The sequence below is a fragment of the Herpailurus yagouaroundi genome, unplaced genomic scaffold (assembly GCF_014898765.1).
Source record: "Herpailurus yagouaroundi ecotype Mexico unplaced genomic scaffold, PumYag 185, whole genome shotgun sequence".
In the NCBI taxonomy this organism is placed as follows: domain Eukaryota; kingdom Metazoa; phylum Chordata; class Mammalia; order Carnivora; family Felidae; genus Herpailurus; species Herpailurus yagouaroundi.
In genome coordinates, this window is record NW_024412416.1 from 4,601,115 (window position 1) to 4,610,051 (window position 8,937).

Here is an 8,937-nt window from a genome sequence, read left to right on the forward strand (position 1 = left end):
GCCGCGCCCAGCCCCCAGCGGTGACCTCCAGCGGGTGCTGGCGTCAATGCAAAGCAGCCGGGGCGCCCGCCGCCACCTCCCGGCGCCGCGGAAGAGTGAGCATGCGCGGCCACGACGGGAGGGGGCGCGCGGCCCGGCTGCCGAGAGGAGGAAAGCGACTCGCCCAAGGACACACGACCGCCTCGGGCCTGAGGCCATAAAAATCCGGACCGCTGGGTTCGAATCCCGGTTCCGTAACTTAGCAGCTACTTGACTTCGGTCAGGCCACTACCGATGAGCCTTGGACCTCTCATTCACTGACGAGGCCCATGGAAGGACCTCCGTTTGGGGCCGGCGGGGGGGGGGGGGGGGGGGGCAAGGAAGGCACCCGAACTCCGGGTCCCGGGCGGGTGCGGTCTGGGCGTTACGCCGGGGCCCGCAGTGCCCGTGCGTTCCCCCTTGAGCCCAGACCTGGAGAGACAACGCCTGGCTGGCTGCACTGGCGACCCGGAGGCGGCAGTGTCGAGAAGCTGTGTTTCGTGGCAGGCGGGGGCCGCCGGGCCCCCATTTTCCTCCCCTCACCTGGTGCCCAGGACTCCAGAGGCTCCCGACCTGCAGGCACAGCCGTGCAAAGTGGGGCCTGTGGGGCCTGTGAGGAGCTGTCAGAACCGCAACTCACCCCACACACCACCACTAGCTCTCTGTGTGACCTTGGGCGAGTCACACAACCTGGGGGTGCCTGAAGCTGCAACCCCAGCCCTTTGGAGGACGACGCTCCTGGGTGTCCGACATCACGCACCCCGCAGCGGCCCACCTCGGGCCTGCCCCCCACTCTCCCCCCTCCGTGTGGTTCCCGGTCCGGGGAGACCCCAGCGAGGGCGATCCCCTCCTTTCCTCTCCCGCCGTCCACACCTTTCCTAACGCGGCCCCGCGGCGACCCAGAGATGCCGCCGCTCACGCCTCGGACCGGCTACCGTGAAGCCCCGGAGGCGTACTCCGGACTGGAGTCCCCGCCGTGGCGCTGGGACGGCGGCACCGGCTCAGGTGCCGGGTCGCCTGCGCCGCCCGAGCCTCAGGACGCCAGGGAGCCCGAGATCCGCAGCCCCGGCGCTTCTCGAGGCGCAATCTTCCGGGCCCGAGGTACCCACCGGGCGGTTTCCCGACGGCGGCGGAGCAGAAAGGCCTGGGAACCCGAGAGCGGCTCGGTGCTATCAGCCCTCTTTACTAGCCGAGCTGGCCCAAAGCCCTGGCACGTGACTCCATTATCAAATTTAAGCACGTTTAGCAGTAATTATATTTATGCCTCCCTACCTTATAAAAGTACCACCGGCTCAATGATGTCTTGAAAGACACAGGAAAAGATTCTTACTATCACCCGTTACTCCACCTAAACTGTAGGCTGTTTTCTGCCTCTGTTCTGCAGATTTTAGAAGGTCAATTTTCCGGGCATAATCTGGACTCTTCTAAATAAAGAGTAATTCATGAAGAGAACGCTTTGAACCACCAGAGTGCATGAAAGCCTATCGCCCGCCCTCTGCCCTCCCCGCCTCGCCAAGAAGTGAGGCCTTGGTGCCTCCGCGCGCGCGCTGACCTTGCCTTCTCAGGCTCCAGGCTGTTTCAGCCCTCTCTGACCCCTCCCTTCGCGAGCAGCACCTCGGTGCCCTAGCCTATCCTTGAAAATCCTCGAGCCCTGTGCTAGTTACGGGGTTTGGGGTTGCTTTTTCCTGTGCCCACTCTGCTGGTCAGCCCACCCTGGGCTGCCCAGGCGATCTCAAGCTGGTCAGAGACCTGCCTGATGGCAGTGTCGACTGATTTCCTGCTCTGCCATTTGGGGATCCTGAGGCTAAAAAGGGCGCAGGGCCAGACAGGAAAGGAGTCATCCGCCTGCTTCTGGGGTCACCGACAGCAACCCCCACTCACTTCTTTCCACACTCAGGAACTCTACCTGGGACGCTCCGGGAAGTCACAACCCCCTCCGCATCCCAGCTTCAAGCCCTTAACCTCAATTCCACCCTGCCCCCAAGTTCTCCAGCCCAAACCTGCACCCTGAGGTCCCTGAACACTTCTCCACCCTATGAAACCCATTTCCCTGGGCCTCGGTGACAGTGGATAGAAAAGGGACACATTGACAGAAGTAATCCAAACTTCGCTGGCATGGGCCACCCACTAGCTAGCTCCCTCAGGGCTCCCGGGTCCCTACAAAGAATCCCACCACCACCGGGAGGTGTCTAAGGAGCTCCTGAATGATCCTGATCCTGCTGGAGGAGAGGCAACCCCCACCATACCAGCCACGTGGACGCCTCAAAGTTCTGCACACAGACCACTCTCCACCGCCATCCCCAGACTGTGCTGCGGGCACCCAGTTCCCTATCGGGATCTCCCCTCGCCTTTCTCACTGAACTGGGCTGGAAGCAGCTTCAGGTGGGAGAGCTCCTGTGCCCCGGGGGGCTGAATCCCAGCCCTGCCATTTGTCATTTCTCAGAACTGCTTTCCTCCCCTGTAAGTCTGGGATTCGTGACATCTACCCCACAGAGATTAAACAGGCGAACTGATGTCAAATGCCCAAACGACTACTGAACCTCTGTGTCCTCCTTAGCTCACTGCCTTCTCCCAGGCCCATTCTACAGCACCTTCCTCCAGGCCTACCCCAGACTCCTGGAAACCTATGGAAGACGTGAAATCACCATGAGGATCAATATCCCTACAAATCTATGCATCACACTTCATCCGGTTAATTTCTCTTTCAAATCTTTGTATGATGTGACTTCTTTTAAATGTCATTTTAAAATTACACATTCTATAATTTACACATGAATACATGTTAGCAAAATAATTTTTAAAAATCAAACTAAGCAGGAGTATATAAAGCGTGCAGAGGCAAAGGAAAGTCTCTCTTCCTTCCCCACTTTCTTCCTTCCTTCCCTATTGTTAAGTTTCGACCGTATGCTTCCAGACCGGTTTCTATGTTAAACCTATTACACCCGCGCGTGCGCGTGCGTGGGCACACACACACACACACACACACACACACACACACACACAGCTATTATAGTATCCTAAACAGAGCTGCAGTGAACATCCTTGAATATATCTTTCTGTAGGATGGACTCCTAAAAGTTGAATTGCATGGTCAAAAGGTATGTCCCACCCCATCTCAGCTCCAGAAGGGATGAAAACATAGCAAGAAACCAGCCAAAGCTGAAGGATTGAGAAGGGGATCTCCCTGGATACCCCCTTCCGCCCCTGGATAAGAAGAGGTGACCCAGCTAGTCCCAGATGCAAGCCTTTCCTGGTCATCCTCTCCAGATTCACAGGCCCTCCTTATCTTCCTTTCTCCTGGTACTCCCACACCTTTAGTGAAGTATATTTGCCTGTTCCAGCCTTTCTCAGATGAATGCCCACAGTTAGGCCAGAACTGGAAGGAGGGAGGAGCGCCCCCTAGAGGCCAGATGGTGAGTAATAAGTCCCCAGGACTGTTCACTTCCTCCAGAATTTAAGTGTGTACCTGCATTTTTCTCCTCCATTTGGCTCCAGACCCTTGGTATGGTAGTTCACCTAGAGCCTGGGATTAACAACCCAATGTGACTCCCTTCCTCAAAATGGCCTGGAATCTCAGGCTGCTTCATTTCCCATAAAGGGGTCTATCTCCAGTACCCACATGCCCTGTGTGCCCTGTTCCTCGGTTCCATCCACGCTTTCCCACTAGGCAAGGGGGTCAGATCCTCTCCCACCAATGATAAAGTCCAGATTTCTTAAAACTGCCAAATTTGACCGTAAATATCAGAAACCCAGCTCCTCCTAGCTTAGCAAAAGTGGGTACTTCTTGGTTAATTTCCTCAAAAGACAAGAAGGGCAGGGGGGGGGGGGGCGTCACAGACACAGATGCTACAGTCCCAGATGCTACTACAACTGTCTCTCCATCCTGACACCTTGACCCTGCAGACAAGATTCGCTCTGATGCTGGAACCGTGGCTTCAGGAGCCCTCACTTCCAGTTTCACAGCCTCATGACTCCCCTCTCGGTTCCTGCTGCTCCACGAGAGTTCCTTGCCCCAAATTCCTATTACGGAGCGTGCCGGGGTGTCTGTCCCTACTCCCAGGACTGGCTTCATGGGCGCAACTCCTGTGAGTCACAGGGCCCTGTGCTTACAAAGGTCTCCACTCTTGGTATAATGCTCAGCCATCACCATCTTTATAATTGTTGAGCAAGGAACCCCACATTCCCATTTTGCACTGGGCCCCACAAGTTCTGTAACTGGTCCTGTCTACCGCTTCTAAAAAGTGCACTCTTCAGGCGTGAGTAAGGGAGAGAAGCATGGGGGAGTGTGTGGGAAGAATGGTGACGCAGGAGAAACTCCTAGGGTCTCTCCCTACATATCACTTTGTTAATTCAGAATGAAAGTCCTCGCCTGCCTCATCCCTGGACCCAGAGCCCGCCCCCCCCCCACCCAGGTTCAGTCCTGGGTCTCCCTGTACCACCCCCACAGGTGGGACAGGCCTCAGAGACCATCTCCTCAGGAAACGGGCCGCAGAGTATCAGGCGCCCCTGTAAAGACTCTTAAAAACAGAAAGATGTGGGGCCCTGGGTGGCTCAGTCAGTTAAGCCTCTGACTTCGGCTCAGGTCATGATCTCGCGGCTGTGAGTTCGAGTCCCATGTCAGGCTCTGTGCTGGCCGCCCAGAGCCTGGAGCTTGCTTCAGGTTCTGTGTCTCCCCCTCTCTCTGCCCCTCCCCTGCTCACGCTCTGTCTCTCTCTCCTTCAAAAATAAATAAGTATTAAAAAAAATTTTTTTTTTAAATACAAAGATGCTTCTTTAACATGATAAAGTGTATTTATGTCTAGCCAAGAGCTTTCAGAATATTTAATAGTGAAGTGCTAGCAAGCTTTCCGGGGCTGAGACTTAGTGGGTCTACTTCTAGAGTGTCCTAAGACCAAGAAGCCCTTGCCTTGAGCATAACTAATGGAATCCGAAATCAAAGGGCAGCGGCCCTGGCTGCTATTATCCAATGCTGTCTAGACGTTCTGAGAAGTGCAATAAGACATGACTTAGAAATTAGAGTACAGAGGGGCGCCTGGGTGGCGCAGTCGGTTAAGCGTCCAACCTCAGCCAGGTCACGATCTCGCGGTCTGTGAGTTCGAGCCCCACATCGGGCTCTGGGCTGATGGCTCAGAGCCTGGAGCCTGTTTCTGATTCTGTGTCTCCCTCTCTCTCTGCCCCTCCCCCATTCATGCTCTGTCTCTCTCTGTCCCAAAGATGGATAAACGTTGAAAAAAAAAAATTAAAAAAAAAAAAAAAAAGAAATTAGAGTACAGATACTGAGCCTGGAGGTATCATTTATCATTAATAGCAGGTAATATAGCTTCTATCCAAGACACTTAGAAATCAACTCAAAAGTTATTAAGATGAAAGAGTCCGCTAAAGTGGCCAGATTCAAAGTAAAGCAGTGATACCGTGGACGATCAGTAACCAATCAGACGATACGATGACAAAACTTCCACAGAGTGGTAGGTACTGGGTTGGCCATTACATGGAACCAAGTTTCCCCAGACCTCGCCTGGATCACCATGGTAGTCAGAACCCACATTTTCTGGCTCTACCAAAGCAGGCCTCCAGCCTCCCACAGAGCTTCATCCAGTTACTTTTGGGAGTGTCTGAAGGTGGGTCTGAGGTGAGGTGGTGAGGTCACCCCATCATTAGCCCTGTCTCTGGGGCCCTGGCACTGACTCCCGGGGCTGGAAAGCTGAGGCCCTGGAGTCCTCAGGTGCCAAAGCTCCTCCAGGCTCCGGGCAAGTGGGGAAAAGGCACACCTCCAGGGTGACCAACTGTGGGCTCCGAGAGAATAGGAAAAAGTCACATTTCCGGGGTGACCAACCAGGTCTCTGTTTGCCTAAGACCCTCCTGAAAGTCCTGTATCCTGGGGAACCCCTAGTCCCAGGCAAACCAGGCTGGTAGGTCACCCTACATTTCCTTCACACACACACCCCCCACCATACACAAGCAAATACACACACACACACACACACACACACACACACACACACGATGTGTCACATTGTCTCCTAGGCCCTGAAGCCACGCTGTCTGTGCTCTGTATCTCCCAGAGTTTATATCCGGGCAAGGAGCCCTTCCAAATTCAGTCCACAAGATTCCTCTGGGTCCTCAGACTCATGCCCTCCCTGGGCAGAAGAGAGAGATACCTGAGCCCTGTGGCTTCCCCTTCCCCTCCCTCACACACCACCCTCTCCCTCCCTGCCCCGGTTGCGGCTAAACCTGAGCTCACGCTACACAGAAAGGTCTCCACCTAAATCTCCCCAAAGCCCCGTGAGGTTGGCATTTTCATCCTCACTTTATTGGAGAGAAAATGGAGGCTCAGAGAGGTTAAGTAACTTGCCCTAGGTCACACAGATAGCAGATGGCACAACCAGGTCACAAACTCTGCCCCATCTGACACCAAGGGCCAACTTGTCCCAACGGTGCAAGAGCTTCCATGAAAATAAAGTCTGGCAGTAACAAGTTATATACGGGAAACTGAGGAGCCAAACATCACTGGTGCTTGAGAAGCAGAAAGTGAAATATGATATACCCCAGAGCAACTAGGGGCTGCTCCCTTCCCAGGATGAATGCGAGGCAAAATGCAAAGCCGCACAATGGTTACCAAAAGTATTTGGGGCTTTTTAAATGTCAGCCGCAATGATCATGAATCACTCCTCTTAGAGCTCTGAATCCAGAGTAAGCCTCCTTCTCCCCTGCCTCCTCTCCTGATTCATCAAGCCGCTTCTGCTGGCCTGAATCACCCTTCCAGAGTTCTGGGTCGCAGCCCCCCTACCCGCCATGGGCTCATGGGAAAACTATCATTCCTTCTCTGGGGAGTTGTGTCCTGTGTGAGTGTCCCTGAGCTGCTGGCAGGGGGAGAGAAGACTGGCCTCAGTAGCTGTGCAGCTAGAAAAAGTCAAGGTAACACGCTGGGCCTCATCACAAACAATCAGGGTTCCAGATTCATCCCTTCGTGTACAGACCCTACCGAGCATCCAGCATGTGTAAGCACTGGGTTGGGCACTGAAGATACAATGATGACAATATAGCCCCTGCCTCCACAGAGCTCATAATCTGGGGTGGGAGGCAGGCATCGTTCAACTTCACAAGACTATAATTACTAGCTGATGAGCTGTGACGTACAAGGAGCTCTGTGTATCACAGTAGGAAATGACTTAATCTTGGACAGAGGCGAGCGAACACCAGGAAGTTTTCCCGGAGCTAAAACCTGAGTGGAGAGCTGTTTGTCTTGCTTGGCACCCATTCTTCCTCCCTATGAACTAAACCTAATTCTCCTCTGGGAAACCAGTCGCCCTTGGTACCAGCTCAAATTATTTGCGTAGAACAGTTAGGGTGTGCCGCTTTCCTGGCCACAGACGTTGGTTTAGAGACAGGCGCATGAGCCAATCCAGAGCTAACGAGTACTGGTGTTGTTGGTTGAGCCCCTGATCAGGCCATACCTGAAGCCCAACTATGTTGGGGCTTTTCAGCTTTAATAGACAATGACTTCTGCCTTTGCGTAAGTCTCTTTGGGTCCAGGTTTTGGTCGCTTGCAACCAAGTGTCCTATGTGGACTAGGAGGATGAGTCAGAAGTAATGAGATAAAAAAATATGGGAGAGAACGTTCCAGGCAGAGGTAAGAGAAAACACAGAGTACAAAGGCCCTGAAGTGTGAGGAAAGAACAGGGTTAAGTGCAGGAACCGAGTCCCTTCTAAGCTTCTGGCCACCGTGCTAAAACTCTTTTATAATCATTTTCTTTTGAGCCTTCGCACCGATGCTCCGAGACAGATGTGTTGTCACTCCTGTTTTACCAATGTGTAAATGAAAGCCCACAGCAGCGAGGTGACTTGCCTAATGTCACAAAAAGGGCACGTGAGTAAACCCAGGCCCCTCTGATTCTGAGATCCATGCCGCCGATCTTCATCTCACAGATTTCTGCTCCACGCATGATGTACGTCCGTTGACTCTGTCCCTCTCCCAACCACGACCAGCTGGCTGCTAGCTGGGTTCAGCCAGGGCAGGTGCTGAGGAGGTTTGAAGACAGGACAAAGCCACTCTGGCTCGGGCCGGGTGCACGAGTGGCAGCGGCTGCGGCTCGGTTGGTGGCAGCAGGGGGGGGGGGGGGTGGGGCAGGAGCACTAGCAGCTCAGCAGTGAGGTGCGTGGGCTCCTGGGGCGGCTTCCCGGTCCCTGGGGAGCACCCTTGTCATGCTTTGGGTCCTCCAGGCCTTCCAACACCTTTGTAACCAGTTCCCTCCTTTAACACTGCTCTGCCTGAAAAATCTCCAGTGGTTTCCGCTTGCCCAGCTGGCCACCGATGACGTGGGTGGAGGGTGTGACCGCCAGCTGCTGCCAGGGTGGTCTGCTGGGGTCAAGAACCGGCAGAGGAGGCAGAGGTGGGATCTGGCCTTCGTTCCGTCTGCCTTGAGAGCTCCGAACCGCTGTGCAACTTGGCCTTCGGGTTCTGCCAAGGAGGAGGCAGACGAACATCGAGGGCCCGCCCCGGGGTGAGCTCTAGAGAATTCCGCCTCAGACCCGCCAGGGGCGTCAGGTGATGCTAGCGGGAAAAGTTTGCACAGGGAACCAGAGTTTTAGTTCCGAACTGGAGGTCATCCAGGCCAGAAGCAGCAGGTTGTAATGAAACAGTGAGCCTGAGAGTCGGAACCGCACTGGCCGCGACTGCCACCCATTTCCGTGTGGCTTGACTTGGCGAAACCCCTCTCAACCGCGCGTTCACACCTACAAGAGAAGCTGAGCTGTGGTGGTGACGTGGCCTGTTTCCTCCATCAGCTATTCTGGCCTCACCTCTTCTCTCTTCCCTTCACACGCTGCTCACCCCTTCCAGAGCCGGTCAGTGAGCTACTGGGCGGGGGGGGGGGGGGGGGGTGGTCAGGGGCCGGGGGGGTGGGAGACGGGGGAGGGCGT